General features: G+C 44.0%; 1 long non-coding RNA gene across 1 annotated transcript; it reads right to left on the minus strand.

The window, feature by feature from the left end:
• Positions 1-520: 520 nt before the first annotated feature.
• LOC115192440 (uncharacterized) lies at positions 521-17270 on the minus strand. The gene is made up of 2 exons (XR_003877928.1): positions 17164-17270; positions 521-727 (listed from the first exon to the last, which is right to left on the minus strand). It is a non-coding gene; the product is annotated as an uncharacterized LOC115192440 (long non-coding RNA).
• Between the last annotated feature and the right edge of the window lie 1805 nt (positions 17271-19075).

Below are 19075 nucleotides of genomic sequence, written 5' to 3' on the forward strand. Positions count from 1 at the left end.
TGATTCCAGTGATTTCGTTACAGACAGAGAGAGAGAGAGAGAGAGAGAGAGAGAGGGGTGAGTTAGTGTGACTGAGAGGGGGGGGAGTAAGAGAGAGAGAGAGATGTGACTAGGAAAGAAAGAAGGGAAGAAAGTGAATAATGAGAGAGGCGCTCGAAAGTCAAAACCACAACACTACAGAGAGCATCTGTTTGCACAGGAGAAAGGAGGAGGGGAGAGAGGGAGGAAAATAGCAAAAATACACATTTTATTATGCTATAAAGGTTTGCAGTGTTTAATAGCAAAGGTCCTATCCCTGCCTCCTGCAACGGAATTGGGTTTGGCTGTGGGAGAGTGAGAGAGAGTAGGGGGAGAGGAGGAGATCAGGAGAATGATAGAGACAGAAGCCTACCTGGTGCTAACATGCACCCTTTGTCCTGATCTTATTCCCATTCTAATTGTGCCCACTTTGTAGCTGTTGCATCTACACATGGTAGTTCAATCAAGTGCAGGTTTAACTGAATTATCAACAAAGACAGAATGCAATATGACATTTTATTAAATAGTTTGGGGAATGGATTCTTCTCCGAGGGAAGATAATCAGAGCCAGATCATGTGATGGCAGGTAGACCTACGCGGGGCTACTTCCCCGGTGGGGGAAAGGAGTTCCATTGACAGGCCTTGAGGTTATTATAGCTGGAGTATAGCTGGTGGTGGTAGGGAGTTTGATGGTTGCTGAAAGCTGTTGCTGAAAGACAGAAAGTGAGAGAACATGGGTAAACTGACATATAAATACATCCCGAGATTAACGGCCATTGGTTGAGAGAGAGGAAGGTGATAATTGTAAGAGTGAGCCCATAGGTTGAACAGCAAGCGTGAGGAATGTGCCGTGCTTATAGGCTATGCGGTAACTAGGTGAGTGACAATACACACATGGCTAATATGATAAAAGGAGAAGAAACAAGACGCTATGCTGATGATACGTTTGTATTCATTCCCACTATGCCCATAGAATCTCTAGGAAAACAAGAGGCCAAGGTGTATGTCTTATGATTAACAACTCATGGTCAAATCAAATCAAATCAAATAGTATTTGTTACATGCTTCGTAAACAACAGCTTTGGACTAACAGTGAAATGCTTATTTACAGGCCTTTCCCAACAATGCAGAGAGAGATAATAGAAAAGTGAAACACGTAATAATAAAAGTAATAATAGATACACAATGAGTAACGATAACTTGGCTATATACAAGGTACAGAGTGGATGTGCAGGGGTACGAGGTAATTGAGGTAGATATGTATATAACTAGGAATAAAGTGGCAGATAGTAAACAGTAGCAGCAGCGTTTGTGATGAGCCCAAAGACGTTGTGCAAAAAGGGTCAATGCAGATATTCCGGGTAGCTATTTGGTTAACTATTGTATTTAACGAACTATTTAGCAGTATTATGGCTTTGGGGTGGAAGTACTTCAGGGTCCTTTTGGTTCCAGACTTGGTGCATCGGTACCGCTTGCCGTGAGGTAGCAGAGAGAACAGTCTATGATTTGTGTGGCTGGAGTTGTTGACAATTTGTAGGGACTTCCTCTGACACTGGCTGGTATAGAGGTCCTGGATGGCATGGAGCTCGTACGAACTACCCTCTGTAGTGTCTTGAGGTCGGATGTCAAGCAGTTACCATACCAAGTGGTGATGCAGCCAGTCAAGATGCTCTCAGTGGTGGAGCTGTAGAATTTTTTGAGGATCTGAGTGCCGATGCAAAATCTTTTTAGCCTCCTGAGGGGGGAGAGGCGTTGTCATGCCCTCTTCACGACTGTGTTGGTGTGTTTGGACCATAATAGATTCTTAGTGATGTGGACACCGAGGAACTTGAAGCTCTCGGCCCGCTCCACTTTGGCGCCATCGATGTGAATGGGGGCGTGCTCAGCCCTCCGTTTCCTGTAGTCCACGATGAGCCCCTTTGTCTTGATGATGTTGAGGGAGAGGTTGTTGTCCTGACACCACACTGCCAGGTCTTTGACCTTCTCCCTATAGGCTGTATCATCTCGTCTGTGATCAGGCCTACCACCGTCGTGTTGTCTGCAAACTTAATGATGGTGATGGAGTCGTGCGCAGCCATGCAGTCGTTGGTGAACAGGGAGTACAGGAGGGGACTAAGCACGCACCCCTGAGGGGCCCCCTTGTTGAGGGTCAGCACGGCGCATATATTGTTGCCTACCCTCACCACCTGGGGGCGTCCTGTCAGGAAGTCCAGGATCCAGATGCAAAAGGAGGTGTTCAGCCCCAGGTCCTAAACTTTGTGATGAGCTGGGAGAGCACTATTGTGTTGACCGCTGAGCTGTAGTCAATTAACAGCATTCTCACATAGGTGTTCCTTTTGTCCAAGTGGGAAAGGGCAGTGTGGTGTGCAATAGAGATTGTGTCATTTGTGGATTTGTTGGGGTGGCATGCAAATTGGAGTGGGTCCAGGGTATCTGGGATGCTGGTGTTGATGTGAGCCATGACCAGCCTTTCAAAACATTTCATGGCTACAGATGTGAGTGCTATGGGGCGATAGTCATTTAGACAGGTTACCTTGGCGTTCTTGGGCACAGGGACTATGGCGGTCTGCTTGAAACATGTAGGTATTAGAGACTGGGTCAGGGAGAAAATGTCAGTGCATGCTCTGAGTACGCACCGATGCAAACTTCAACGGAAAGTATGCAAAAGTAACAACAACGTAAAAAACTATGCAACATTTCTTGAAGACAGAATACACTCCGACTTCTGAATGAAATGTTACCTATTCACATCTCATATGTTGCCTGACTACAATATTTGATCTTGATACGTTAATAAACACATGCTATGTTAATTTTGGCATGTTTACCTGCCTACGTACCGTAGATCACAAGCCCATAATAAGTCAGTAGGGCTAACTGGCTAGCTACTACTGTTAGCTAGCCACGAAGAATTGTTAGCTAGCTACCCATGAAGAATTTACATATATCTTGCATAATATTTGTTTTTAGGTAATTATGCCTGTTAAACTATCTGGTTTGATACATTATTACGATTCACATATGTGAATCGACCGCCTCGATTCGGTCTTATGTAGCAAAATTTGAAATTGTGTTTTTTACATTGAATAAAAGTAGAGACTCAGAGCCAGAAAATTGTATATCATACACTACAGATGAGGAACAATGGGAAAGTAATTCTGCTTTGAAAGTTTTTAAACCTTTAACCCCACTGTTGAGAAAATTGCCCTTGAATATTTTGGTACACCTACTGGAGAGCTCTACAACCATTCAGCATCATTCACAACCTCTTCAGCCTTAGTCCCAACCATTTCTTTAAGGATTCACATATGAGGCCATGTGGTAAACACATGCTATATCAAATAAAAGTTTATTTGTCACATGCAAAGGATACAGAAGTTGTAAACGGTACAGTGATAGTACTTGCAAACTTGCATATAGCAATATCAAAAACAGAAAGTATCCAGATAAAAATATTTTATATATATTTTGTCATTATTAAATTATGCTTACCCGACACACTTGTCTAAATTGATGGGTCATGTGAAGGAAATGCTATAACCACCCCTCATCCATATCTAGCTAAGTGGATGGGTCACTATTGTCTAGACATGTACACACGTTCATGTAATACAATAGATGGCCGAAATCACCCCTAGACACACCTGTTAATTTGATGGATCATGTAATAATCCACCTGAAGTGGAGTCTTTTGTTTAGACATGTAGTTAGCTAGGTAGCTAGCTAAATAACGAACTGGCATAACCCCAACTCATACTACTACCAATGCAAACACTGTCATTGCTGTAGTATGAATCTGCAGGTAGCTAAAGCTAACGAACTAGGTTCAATGTTAACTAGCTAGCATTAGGCTATAACTAGCAATGCAAATGGGTTTCTGATTCAAATAATATTACTTCACAGATCATACACGTAACGTTAGCTAGCGAGCCAGCAAGCTAACTTTGGCTAGCTAACTAACAGTATGCTTTAACTTGCAATAAAAATGACTGTCTGACAAAATTAGAAATGTATATCTGGAAAATGCAGCTAGACTCTTACCCATTATACATGGATGAACGCTTCACGGCAGACTGGAACATTTAACTCCCTTTTGTTTGTTGCTACATCTTGTGTCAAGTCACTCCGGTTCACACTGACCGTGGTGTTTGCAGAAAGTAGCCCATCCCTTTTTCCTACTGATCTGTCGATATCGCCTGCTAAATTCAGGGCATCAATGTTGTTGATAAAAGTATCAAAACTTTTGTTGTTCTCGATGGCTAACGTTATATCTTTCAAAAATGGTGCTGTAGAAAGGACTGTAAACACATACTGAATAGCTCACGTTATAGACAGAAGTGTGCTACATGGCAGACCAATCCAAACTCATCTCTTGCCATAACCAGCCCATATATTATCTCAGCCAATCATTGCTAGTGGGAAGGTTTCTGACTTTTTTCATGGCTAAACCAACTAGGTTCATAATTTAACAATTTATTTGTATTTATGGATGGAATACAAGTTTGTTATTATTAAGGCACATGAAAGTTCACATGTTCCAGAAGGCATTTCTGCCAAAAAACACATTTTGATAGAAAAAAATGTTTATGTTCAAATGCTGCTCCTGTGATGTAGTGACGTGCGACATACGCCTAGTTTCGTGAAACGAGTCACATATAGCTGGCTGATAGTTATGAAGTAAAACGGTTGCTTTGTGTATATCTTGTTTCATCTCTATTGTCATTGTCCTGGCTGGAAGACAGTTCAGTGAATGGGTAAGTCCATAAGTCAATAGGGCTAACTGGCTAGCCACAAAGAATTGGTAGCTACCCACGAAAAATGTACATCTACCTTGCATAATATTAGTTTTAGGTCATATTTGCTGGCTAGCTAGATTATTACGATTCGCATATCTAGCTGATAATTATGAAGTAAAACGTTTGCTTTGTGTATATCTTGTTTCGTCTATTGTTGCCGTTGTCCTGGCTGGAAGTAGGTTCAGTGAAACGACAGGAAGAAAGGAACAGAGAGTAGGAGAGAGGGGAGAAGAGGAAGGGAGGGAGGGAGGAGAGAGGGTCAGTGAATGGAAAGAGAGAGGTCCATTAAAATAGTGAAGCGTCGGTCGACATCTGCAGAACAGCCCAGTAAACCCACTGAACCCTCTCCCTCTTTCTCCCTCTCCCTCCCTCCCTCCCTCTCTCTTTCTCTCTCTCTCCACACCTTGCTTACATGTGTCAGAGAGCTCCCAAAGCCAAAGCTGTGTTTATATACGCCCATCTCCCTCTTCCTTCGCAACCCCCCCCCCCCCCATCTGTCTCATATGGCTTAGCTTCGGCTCATCACAGACATTACTGGAGAGTCTGTCTACATTCCCCTTAACCTCTACAACAGCTGTGTTTGTTTGTGTGTGTGTGTGTGTGTGTGTGTGTGTGTGTGTGTGTGGCAGGGGGCTGATTTTTCTATGACAAAATCTGGTCATTTTACCCTTGTTCCCTCTAGACCTCTATAGCCACCCCAAACACACTCACCACACACACTCACACACACGTCTGGCATTGTCAGACTAGAGGCCAGTTGGTGTTTTCCTAGTGCTCAGCAGCCCAGTGTTTCATTACCACAACAACAACCAATCACCCGGCAGTAGGTGAGGTGTGTGTGTGTGGCTATAGAGGTCAACAAGGTGAGAGTCCAACCAGGAGTCAGTGTTGACAGTTGAGTTTGTGGTCGCTAACCTGAGGTGTAATCATTAGTCCAAACCGTTGCAAACAGTTCCGTTTTGCAACTAAAATGAGAATTTCTATTGGATAAATTTAGGTAGCTCCCCACCCCCGTTTGTTTTCGTATGCTTCTGTTTGGTTCATTGGGAATACACCCCAGATAACACACACACTTTCCTTCTAGGCTGGTTGACCAAGCAACTCAACATCCGACAGCTTACTGCACCAGACCAAACACACAGGCAGTGGCATGGGTTAAATTGCTCTGTGACGGATCATTTTATCCATCTCTCCAGCGTGACAGCGTAGGGTGTGGAATAAGGGGAGAGAGATTCTCCATCAATCTTTTCATTAGATACGTGGACAAATGAGACTCTCTATGGGACAGCCCCTGCCTCTACTTCATCCATCTCACCCCTCCCTCTACTTCATCCATCTCACCCCTCCCTCTCTCCATCCCTTCATTTCATCCCCTAGAGAGCATGAGGAGAGGAGAGATGCTTTCAATCAATAAGCTAAATGGACAATATCCCTTTTATAGGACACACAGGCGATTACCATGAAATCTCACTTATTTTTTCCCAGGAACGCGCGCGCACACACACACCCACACACAGTCTTGGGCCTTTATAAGAGCTGTAATTTCCAGTAATCTATTAGCATTAATTCATTAGCTAGAGCTGCAGCAACGGTACCAAGCTGCCATGTGCTTTCCTGGAAACCTCTGTTCCCTTATCACTCTGATCCGATCTGCTGGAAAACCAACCAGGCCTGAAAAGTGAGTTTAAAGGAATATAGGGCTTTCTAAGAATTTTCCAGCTAAGTGTTACTGAATGTTGATTTGTGACTGAGAACACTGTTTGAAATGCATTCTATGAAATCAGTTATATACAGTAAGCACTCAGCCTCTTTTATTTCCCTGACTCAGGTCTACCCCCCCCCCAACCTGCTCACTGCTCCCTCTCTCTCCCTTCTCCTCACCCTCATCAAAATCAATGCTACAGGACTGTTTTGATCACGTGGACTGGAATATTTCGAGCTCTCGAGTGGCGCAGCGGTCTAAGGCACTGCATCTCAGTGTTAGAGGCGCTAGTACAGACCCTGGTTAGATCCCGGGCTGTATCACAACCGGCCATGATCGGGAGTCCCATAGGGTGGCGCACAATTGGCTCAGCATCGTCGGGTTAGAGGAGGGTTTGGCCGGGATAGGCCGTCATTGTAAAACATGAATTTGTTCTTAACTGACTTGCCTAGTTAAATAAAGCTTAAAATATGTTCAGAGTCGCCTCCGATAATAACATCAACAAGTACACAGACTCAGTCAGGAAATGCAGAGAGGGTGTTATCCCAACAGTGACTATTTGCACATATCCCAACCAGAAACTGTGGATAAATGGCAACATATGCTCAAAACCGAGAGCGCGGACGACCGCGCCTGGTACCTGTGGATATGGATGAATACAAGAAGACCAGCTACAACCTCCAGAAATCCAGCAAAGATACAAAAAATACAGTACAGGGACAAAATGGAATCACAATTCAAGGACTACCAACGATCATGGATTATAAAGGGAAGCTAGCTGTGGTGAACCCTGATGCCTCTCTCTCAGGTGAGCAAAACACTTTTAATGTTCGCTTTGAGATTAACAACATTGATCCTCCTACGAGGGCCCCCGCTACACAAGAGGACACATAGGTAATCTTCTGTCATCATGAAATTCTTCACCAGATGGTCTGTGGGGGTAGACCATTTCTGATTGTCAGTGATGTGTATACCAAGGAACTTGAAGCTTTCCACCATCTCCACTGCAGCCCCGTAGATGTGGATAGGAGCGTGCTCCCTCTGCTGTTTCCTGAAGTCCACGATCAGCTCTTTAGTTTTCTTGACATTGAGGGAGAGGTTATTTTCCTGGCACCACTCCGCCAAGGCACTTACCTCCTCCGTGTTGGCTTTCTTGTCTTTGTTCGTAATCAGGCCTCCTACTGTTGTGTCGTCTGCAAACTTGATGATTGAGTTGGAGGCGTGCGTAGCCACACAGTCATGGGTGAACAGGGAGTACAGGAGGGGCTGAGCACACACCCTTGTAGGGCCCCTGTGTTGAGGATCAGTGAAGTGCAGTTGTTATTTCACCACCTGGGGGCGGCCTGTCAGGAAGTCCAGTACCCAGTTGCAAAGGGCGGGGTTCAGATCTGGGGCCCCAAGCTTAATTATGAGCTTGGAGGGTACTATGGTGTTAAAAGCTGAGCTATAGTCAATGAACAGCATTCTTACATAGGTATTCCTCTTGTCCAGATGGGATAGGGCAGTGTGCAGTGTGATGGCGATTGCATCGTTTGTGGATCTATTGGGGCGGTATGCAAATTGAAGTGGGTCTAGGGTGTAAGGTAGAGGTGAGATGATCATTAAGTAGCCTCTCAAAGCACTTCATGATGACAGAAGTGAGTGCTATGGGGCGATAGTCATTTAGTTCAGTTACCTTTTCTTTCTTGGGTACAGGAACAATGGTGGACATCTTGAAGCAATTGGAGACAGCAGACTGGGATAGGTAGAGATTGAATATGTCCGCAAACACTCCAGCCAGCTGGTCTGCACATGCCCTGTGGACGCGGCTAGGGATGCCATCTGGGCCGGCAGCCTTGCAAGGGTTAACACACTTAAATGTCTTACTCACGTTGGCCACAGAGAACGAGAGCCCACAGTCCTTGGGAGCGGGCAGTGTTGGTGGCACTGTGTTATCCTCAAAGTGGGCAAAGGTGTTTAGCTTGTCCGGGAGCAAGACGTCGGTGTCCGCGACGTAGCTGGTTTTCCGTTTGTAATCCGTGATTGTCTGTAGACCCTGCCACATATGTCTCATGTCTGAGCCGTTGAATTGCGACTCCACTTTGTCTCTGTACTGACGTGTTGCCTGTTTGATTGCCTTACGGAGGGAATAACTACAAAGTTTGTATTCAACCATATTTCCGCTTTCAGTTTTGCACGAATGATGCCATCTATCCACGGTTTCAATAGTCAAAGTGGGAACAACATCCCCTATACACTTCCTGATGAACTCAGTCACTGTGTCCGCGTATACGTCAATGTTATTCTCAGAGGCTACCCGTAAAATATCCCAGTCTGCGTGATCAAAACAATCTTGAAGCATGGATTCTGATTGGTCAGACCAGCATTGAATAGACCTTAGCACGGGTACTTCCTGTTTGAGTTTCTGCCTGTAGGAAGGGAGGAGCAAAATGGAGTCGTGATCTGATTTGCCGAAGGAAGGGCGGGGGAGGGCCTTGTAAATGGATGGGTTTATTGGTGTTAAAATACACCAGTTATGCTATTTTGTACCACCAGGATGCTGATGTCATGCAGCCTGTCGTTTTTGTTATGCTTTTCTATAGCGACAATGACAAGTTTGGTGTCGGACGACAATATAATGTTCATGATGTCACTACATCTGTCTACAGACATGTCGATAGACGTAGTATAAACCAGCCTTTAGTCTTTGGTTGTTTAGTACACTATAGTACTCACTCTGTATAGCACATGGCCTCACATGTGAATCCTTAAAAAGATGGGTGGGGCTAAGTCTTTAGAGGATGTGAACGATGCTGAATTCGTGTAGACAAAGAAAAGCTACCTAAACATTCAAGGGCCATTTTCTCAAAAGTGGGGTTAAAAGTTTATCAACTTTCAAAGCAGAATAACTTTCCCATTGTTCCTCAACTGTAGTGTATGATACACCAGTTTCTAGCTCTGAGTCTCTACTTTTATCCAATGTAAAAAACACAATTTCAAATGTTGCTACGTAAGACTGAATCGAGCAGGTCGGTCACATATTCAATTTGTTTTGTGTAAGCCACGACCGTTCACTAACGTTAGCGAACAGTCTGAGAAGGTAGTGTGCGGCGAATGTAAGTGTCTGTTTCGGGTCTAAACTGCCCCTACAAATAATAATGTGGTCATGTAGGCTTTCTTTAACATGTAGTAGAAACAGCAAAGTCATTTGCAGTTTGATTATTGCCACAGAAAATACCACAGTAATCCTCAAAAAAAGTAGCTGTTTGATTTTTCACCGTAACATTTTGTAACGTTCATTCAAATCGTTCAACTGTAAATGTAACTAAGTAAAACGTTTGCCGCAAACAGAACCTTTGCTGAACTCACCTCTGGTATGGCAACTGCACCGCCCTCAACCGCAAGGCTCTACAGAGGGTGATGCAGAATACATCACTGGGGGTGAGCTCCCTGCCCTCTAGAACATTTACACCAAGCTGTGTCTGAGGAAGGCCCGGAAGATCGTCAAGGAAATCAACTAAATGTTCACTCTGTTACCATCTGGGAAACAGTACCAAAGCATCGGGTCTTGGACCAACAGGCTCTGAGACAGCTTCTACCAACAGGCAATCAAACTGCTGAACAGCTAACCCCTGACTCTCCACACATCCATCCCTTACACACACACACACACACACACACACACACACACACACACACACACACACACACACACACACACACAGTCAACGTTGCTGTTCTATTTATTTACTATTACTACATACTATACAACTGTGCAACCAAGACACTATCTACTTTCCACTATATGTGTAAACATTTGACATAACACACTCATAATATACTTTATATCCTATTGTGTACATACCAATAATATTACTATGCAAACTATCTTCTTACTTACTTATTTTTTATTTTACTTTTATTATTGTTATTGATATTGTACTGCACTGTTCAGGGAGCTCGCAAGTAAGCATTTCACTGTACCTTTTATACCTGCTGTAAACTGTGTACTTGACAAATACAATTTGATTTGTCTAGTCTCCTGTATTAGCACTGTCTCCTCTGTTCCTCTGTCAGCACTAGTTTAGAGGTGTCTGTGTGTGTGTTTGTGTGTGTGCGTGCGTGTGTGTGTAGTTGTAGTGTGTGAGTGTGTGCGTGCGTGTGTGCGTATGTGTGTGCACACGCGTGTACATATGTCTGTGTGTGTGCGCATCCGCCCATGTAATAATAATAAATTGCATTTGTAGAGCACTTTTCATTTAGACACATAAATCACAAAGCTCTTTACACTGAGCGCAACCATTAAAAGAAAAAAAGCTAAAAGGCTAAAAAAAAACATTAGGCGAGAAACTTGAAGATAGCTAGCGGCCTAGAACTATACAAGATACACTAAATAATAAAGGGGGCGACAAGGACAAGACACTAGTCCTTGAAACTAACGTATAATTTAAAATAAATAATAATAATTTAACTAGGCAAGTTAGTTAAGAACACATTTTTATTTACAATGACAGCCTACCAGGGAACAGTGGGCTAACTATACACTGATGAAGACAGCTTGTCTGTCGAAACGTTGGACATTACATTTTTGCATCTGAGCTCCTAGAGTGTGCGGCTCTCCTTTATTTTTTTTAAGTGTTCCACTCCGCTAGCCAGCACCTCACCTAAATAGGTGTGCGTTTCTTTTGCCTCTAGATTAAACAGTGGGTTAACTGTCTTGTTCAGGGGCAGAATGACAGATTTTTACTTTGTCAGGTCAGGGATTCGATCCAGCAACCTCTCGGTTACTGGCCCAACGCTCTAACCACTAGGCTACCTGCTGGTTACTGGCCCAACGCTCTAACCACTAGGCTACCTGGCGCCCCCAGTAAAAGACCAACAACACACACTACAACATAGATCACATTAAGCGAAAGCCAATTTCAAGAAGTGTTTCTTGAGCTCAGACTTAAAGGCAGTGGTGGTCTGTGCATGTGAGAGGTGAGGGGAGCTCATTCCAGAACCGGGGGCCGAGACAGCAGAATGCTCGCTCACCCATTGTTTTCAGGTGCATCTTTGGGACTGCAAGGAGTCTTTGATCATTTGACCGGAGTGAACGTGAAGACTGTTTGGGGCTAAGGGAGTTCACTGAGATATAGGGGACCAGAGGCATTGAGGGTTTTGATGACAAACTGTTGGATTTTGACTTTCATTCTGAATTGGATGGGTAGCCAGTGGAGAGAGACTAGAATGGGGGTGATATGGGCAGATCTCCAGGTTCCTGCAGCCTGTGGATGCTTTTTGAGGGGAGAACACCAATGAGGGCATTGCAGTAATTGAGTCGGAAGGTGACGAGGGAGTTGACCAGCTTTCCCAGATCAGGTTTGGAGAGAATTTCCTGCCTGCGTGCATATGTGTGTGTCCGCACCACGTTTCTGTGTCTGCATGTTAGACTGGCACCCGCGGCCCTAGCAGCTGTCTGTCTGTGCCGTGGTTCCATGTCACCCCCACAAAGCTAACAGGGTTTACCAAAGGGCCTAGGAGAGGTTAGAGGGACTACAGGGGTTAAAGATGGTTAAGAGAGGGGCTTAAGCACCTGGAGAGTAAAGGACAGACAGTCTCACTGGACATAATAGGGGTGTTTTAGGCTTTGATCATTTATAATTCTGGTTCTAAGAGTGGTGTCAACAGCTGGCGTAGAGAGAGAGAGGGCAGATATGGAAGAGTTGGGTCACTGACGCTAGAGTCTAGGAGGAAACAGGAGGGGTGAAGGTAGAGAGAGATGTGGGAGAGGAGAGGTTAGGGAAACCCCCTCACTGACAGGGGTGTGTGAGTGCGTCAGCCTGAACTTCACAGCTCATTGCTAGAGTCTGGCTCGGCAGCCAAGTTCAGAACAGTTCAACACCACACATTTCTCACATACATTCTCGAAGGGGTTCATCCATGCTTCCATGGACAAATATCTTGCACATGTTTATAAATATTTTTTCTCATGGGTTCAGCCACCTTATTGTCTATTTCTCTCATGGGTTCATTCACCTTGTTGTCTATTTCTCTCATGGGTTAATCCAGCTTTTTGTCTGTTTCTCATGGGTTAATCCAGCTTTTTGTCTATTTCTCTCATGGTTTTGGTATTTTATTAGGATCCCCATTAGCTGTTGAGAAAGCAGCAGCTACTCTTCCTGGGGTCCACACAAAACATGAAACATGATATAATACAGAACATTAATAGACAAGAACAGCTCAAGACTAGAACTACATACATTTGAAAATGGCACACATAGCCTACATATCAATAAACACTCACAAAATATCTAGGTCAAATAGGGAAGAGGCGTTGTGCTGTGAGGTGTTTCTTTATCTGTTTTTTTAAACCAGGTTTGCTGTTCATTTGAGCAAGATGGAAGGGAGTTCCATGCAATCATGGCTCTATATAATACTGTATGCTTTCTTGAATTTGTTATGGATTTTGGGACTGTGTATGTGTCAGAGCTGTGTGTAAGTTCACTATGCAAACTATTTGGAATTTTCAACACATGAATGTTTCTTATAAAAATAATAAGTGATGCAGTCAGTCTCTCCTCAACTCTTAGCGAAGATAGACTGGCATGCACAGTATTTATATTAGCACTCTGATTACAAGACCAAGACGTGCTGCTCTGTTCTGGGCCAGCTGCAGCTTAACTAGGTCTTTCTTTGCAGCACTTGACCAGATGACTGAACAATAATCAAGATAAGACATAACTAGAGCCAGGAGTTGCTTTTTGGAGTGTGGTGTCTTTATCATGGACCTCTCTGCATTTTTACAGCCATTGAAACTATATGTTTTGACCATGACAGTTTACAATCAAAGGTAACACCAAATAATTTAGTTTCCTCAATTTGTTCAACAGCCACACCATTCATTCCCAGATTCCTCTGAGGTCTAGAGCATAGGGAATTATTTGTACCGAATACAATGCACTTAGTTTTAGAGATGTTCAGGACCAGTTTCTTACTGGCCACCCATTCCAAATCAGACAGCAACTCTTTGTTTCAGTGACTTCATTAACTGTGGTTGCTGATGCATATATGGTTGAATCATAAGCTTACATGGACACACCGGCTTTGTTCAATACCAGAGGCAGGTCCTTGGTAAAAATAAAAAAAATAGAGGGCCTAGAGAGCTGCCCTGCGGTACACCACACCCTACATGTTTTACATTAGAGAAGCTTCCATTAAAGAAAACCCTCTGAGTTCTATTAGATAGATAGCTCTGAATCTACAATATGGCAAAGGTTGAAAAGCCATTCATCCAGCTTTTTGTCTCATAGAAGTCTTCCATTTGGCAAGGGTTAGAAAGGTCCATCAATCTGTTTTCTTGCTTTCAGAAAACAGACACAACAGAAAGCATCCATTGAGTTTTCACTCTGTTTTCTGTCCTTCTTCTCCATAGCTGGAGGTGTTTACGGACATATTCAATGTCTCCCTAATCCAGTCTGTTGTCCCCACTTGCTTCAGTCTGATGTCCACCATTGTTCCTGTACATAAGAAAGCTAAGGTAACTGAACTAAATGACTATCGACCCGTAGCACTCACTTCTGTTATTATGAAGTGATTTGAGATGCTAGATAAAGATATACAAAAGTATGTGGACACCCCTTCAAATTAGTGGATTTGGCAACTTCAACCAGACCCATTGCTGACACGTGTATAAAAAAATATCACAGAGCCAGTGACTTTCAATGTGGCACCGTCATAGGATGTTAGTTCGTCATATTTCTGTCCTGCTAGAGCTAGAGGGAACTGTAAGCGCTGTTATTGTGTAAGGATGTAAGGGAAACATCTAGGAGCAACAACGGCTCAGCCTCAAAGTGGTAGGCCACACAAGCTCACAGAACGGGACTGCCAAGTGCTGAAGCGCGTAGTGCGTAAAAATCGTCTGTCCTTGGTCGCAACACCCACTACCGTGTTCCAAACTGCCTCTGTAAGCAACATCAGCACAATAACTGTTCGTCGAGAGCTTCATGAAATGGGTTACCATGGCAAAGCAGTTGTGAAGTTGTGTAAAGCTCGCCGCCATTGGACACTGGAGCAGTGGAAACGCGTTATCTGGAGTGATGAATCTCGCTTCACTATCTGGCAGTCTGATGGACAATCTGGATTTGGCAGCTGCCAGGAAAACACTACCTGCCCCAATGTATAGTGCCAACTGTATAGTTTGCTGGAGGAGGTATAATGGTCTGGGACTGTTTTTCATGGTTCGAGCTAGGCCCCTAAGTTCCATTAAAGGGAAATCTTAACGCTGACATTCTAGACGATTCTGCACATCCAACTGTGTGCAACAGTTTGGGGAAGGCCCTTTCCTGTTTCAGCATGACAATGCCCCGTGCACAAAGCGAGGTCCATACAGAAATGGTTTGTCGAGATTGGTGTGGAAGAACTTGACTGACCTGCACAGAGCCCTGACATCAACCCCATCAAATACCTTTGGGATGAATTGAAACATCGACTGCTAGCCAGGCCAAATTGCCCAACATCAGTGCCAGACCTCACTAATGCTCGCGTGGCTGAATGGAAGCACGTCCCTGCAGCAATATTCCAACATCTAGTGGAAAGCTTTCCCAAAAGAGCATCGAAGGGCACATGATTTTGGAATGAGATGCTCGATGAGCAGGTGTCCACATACTCTTGTTCATGTAGTGTATCACCTTTACCTTACCCAACACCCTAGACTCACTAAAACTTCCATACTGTCCCCAACAGATCCATGGATGACGCAATCGGCAACACACTGCACACTGCCCTATCCCATCTGGACAAGGGGAATACCTACAGTGCAGTTCTTATATACTCAGGTGATTCATCTCACAATCACATCCTTCTCCATATGTGCTATAGAGTGTATGTAACTGCATTCACAGGTTCATGTACAGTGCATTCGGAAAGTATTCAGACCGCTTTGCTTACAGCCTTATTCTAAAATGTATTAAATTGTTTTTTTCCATCAATCTACACACAATACCTCATAATGGCAAAGCAAAAATTGTTTTTTAGAGATGTTCGCAAATGTATTAAAAATAAAAAACTGAAATATCACATTTACATAAGTATTCAGATAATTTCCTCAGTACTTTGTTGAAGCACCTTTGGCAGCGATTACAGCCTCAAGTCTTCTTGGGAATGATGCTACAAGCTTGGCACACCTGTATTTGGGGAGTTTCTCTGCAGATCCTCTCAAGCTCTGTCAGGTTGGATGGGGAGCATCGCTGCACAGCTATTTTCAGGTCTCTCCAGAGATGTTTGATCGGGTTCAAGTCCAGGCTCTGGCTGGGCCACTCAAGGACATTCAGAGACTTGTCCTGAAGCCACTCCTGTGTTGTCTTGGCTTTGTGCTTAGGGTCGTTGTCCTGTTGGAAGGTTAAACTTCACCCCAGTCTGAGGTCCTGAGCGCTGGGGAGCAGGTTTTCATCAAGGATCTCTCTGTACTTTGCTCCGTTCATCTTTCCCTCGATCCTGACTAGTCTCCCAGTCCCTGCTGCTGAAAAACATCCCCACAGCATGATGTTGCCACCACTATGCTTAACCTTTCCTCCAGATGTGTCGCTTGGCATTCATGCCAAAGAGTTCAATCTTGGTTTCATCAGACCAGCGAGTCTCACTTCCCTGTGGTGTTTGCAATGCCAGGGTTGTGGGGTTGATTCCCACAGTGGGCCAGTACAAAAAAAATGCATGAGATGAAATGTATGCATTCACTACTGTAAGTCGCTCTGGATAAGAGTGTCTGCTAAATGACTAAAATGTAAGTGTAATCTTGTTTCCATGGTTTGAGAGTCTTTAGGTGCCTTTTGGCAAACTCCCAGCGGGCAGTCATGTGCCTTTTACTGAGGAGTAGCTGCCGTCTGGCCACTCTACCATAAAGGCCTTATTGGTGGAGTGCTGCAGAGGTGGTTGTTCTTCTGGAAGTTTCTCCCATCTCCACAGAGGAATTCTGGAGCTCTTTCAGTGACCATTGGGTTCTTGGTCACCTCCCTGATCAAGGCCCTTCTCCCCCGATTGCTCAGTTTGGCCGGGCGGCCAGCTCTAGGAAGAGTCTTGGTGGTTCCAAATTTCTTCCAATTAAGAATGATGGAGACCACTGTGTTCTTGGGGATCTTCAATGCTGCAGACATTTTTTGGTACACTTCCTCAGATCTGTGCCTCGACACAATCCTGTTTTCGGAGCTTTACGGACAATTCCTTCCACCTCATGGCTTGGTTTATGCTCTGACATGCACTGTCAACTGTGGGACCTTATAGGTGTGTGCCTTCCAATTAATGTCCAATCAATTGAATCTACCACAGGTGGACACCAATCAAGTTGTAGAAAAATCTCAAAGATGATCAATGGAAACAGGATGCACCTGACCTCAATTTTGAGTCTCATAGCAAAGGGTCTGAATACTTATGTAAATAAGGTATTTCTTTTCTTTTCTCACTTTGTCATTATGGGGTATTGTGTGTGTAGATTGATGCAGATTTATTTTACTAAATCCATTTTAGAATAAGGCTGCAACATAGCAAAATGTGGAAAAACTCAAGGAGTCTGAATTCTTTCCAAATGCACTGTATGTTCATCGACTACAGGTCAGCCTTTAACACCATAGTGCCCTCAAAGCTCATCACTATGCTTGGGGCCCTAGGTCTGAAACCCGCAACCGCAGGGCTCACCAGAGGGTGGTGTGTTCAGCCCAATGCACCTGGTGTCACAGGAAGGCCCAGAAGATCATCAAGGACCTCAGCCACCAAAGCCACAGCCTGTTCAGCCCGATACCATCTAGAAGGCAGAGATAGTACAGGTGCATCAAAGCTGGGCCCAAGAGACTGAAAAACATCTTCCATCTCCAGGCCATAAGACTATTAAATAGTCACCACTAGCGGGCCTCCACGCAGTATCCTACTCTGAAATTTAGTCACTGTTACTACCCGGCTAACACACGGTATTAAACCCTGCGCATTAGAGACTGCTGCCCGATGTACATAGTCATTGAACACAGGTTACTTTAGTAATGTTTACATACTGTTTTACACACTTCATATGTATATACTGTATTCTGGGCAAGGCTCATCCTATATAACTACTACTGTACAGACCTTTTCTATTCATAAACTGTCCATAATGTCTATACTCACCATCATATACAGTACCAGTCAAAGTTTTGGACTCACCTACTCATTCAAGGGTTTTTCTTTATTTTTTATAATTTTCTACATTGTAGAATAATAGTGAAGACATCAAAACTATGAAATAACACATATGGAATCATGTAATAACCAAAAAAGTGCTAAACAAATCAAAATATATTTTACATTTTAGATTCTTCAAAGTAGCAACCCTTTGCCTTGATGACAGCTTTGCACACTCTTGGCATTCTCTCAACTAGCTTCACCTGGAATGCTTTCACAACAGTCTTGAAGGAGTTCCCACATACGCTGAGCACTTGTTGGCTGCTTTTCCTTCACTCTGCAGTCCAACTCATCCCAAACCATCTCAATTGGGTTGAGGTCGGGTGATTGTGGAGGCCAGGTCATCTGAAGCAGCACTCCATCACTCTCCTTCTTGGTCAAATAGCCCTTACACAGCCTAGTGGTGTGTTGGGTCATTGTCCTGTTGAAAAACAAATGATAGTCCCACTAAGCCACTAACATATCCTCGTAAAACTGACCATCCTACCGATCCTCGACTTCGGCGATGTCATTTACAAAATAGCCTCCAATACCCTACTCAATAAATTGGATGCAGTCTATCACAGTGCCGTTTTGTCACCAAAGCCCCATATACTTCCCACCACTGCGACCTGTACGCTCTCGTTGGCTGGCCCTTGCTTCATACTCGTCGCCAAACCCACTGACTACAGGTCATCTACAAGACCCTGCTAGGTAAAGTCCCCCCTTATCTCAGCTCGCTGGTCACCATAGCAGCATCCACCTGTAGCACGCGCTCCAGCAGGTATATCTCTCTGGTCACCCCCAAAGCCAATTCCTCCTTCGGCTGCCTCTCCTTCCAGTTCTCTGCTGCTAATGACTGGAATGAACTACAAAAATCTCTAAAACTGGAAACACTTATCTCCCTCACTAGCTTTAAGCACCAGCTGCCAGAGCAGCTCATAGATTACTGCACCTGTACATAGCCCATCTATAATTTAGCCCAAACAACTTTTTTTTGCTTGCTATATTGTATTTACTTCGCCACCATGGCCTTTTTTGCCTTTACCTCCCTTATCTCACCTCATTTCCTCACTTTGTATATAGACTTATTTTTCTACTATATTATTGACTGTATGTTTGTTTTACTCCATGTGTAACTCTGTGTTGTTGTATGTGTCAAACTGCTTTGCTTTATCTTGGCCAGGTCGCAATTGTAAATGAGAACTTGTTCTCAACTTGCCTACCTGGTTAAATAAAGGTGAAATAAAAAATAAAAATAAAAGCCCAAACCAGATGGGATGGCGTATCGCTGCAGAATGCTGTGGTAGCCATGCTGGTTACGTGTGCCTTGAATTCTAAATGAATCACTCACAGTATCACCAGCAAAGCACCCCCACACCATCACACCTCCACCCCCATGCTTCAAGGTGGGAAC

The sequence above is a fragment of the Salmo trutta genome, chromosome 4 (assembly GCF_901001165.1).
Source record: "Salmo trutta chromosome 4, fSalTru1.1, whole genome shotgun sequence".
Lineage (NCBI taxonomy): Eukaryota > Metazoa > Chordata > Actinopteri > Salmoniformes > Salmonidae > Salmo > Salmo trutta.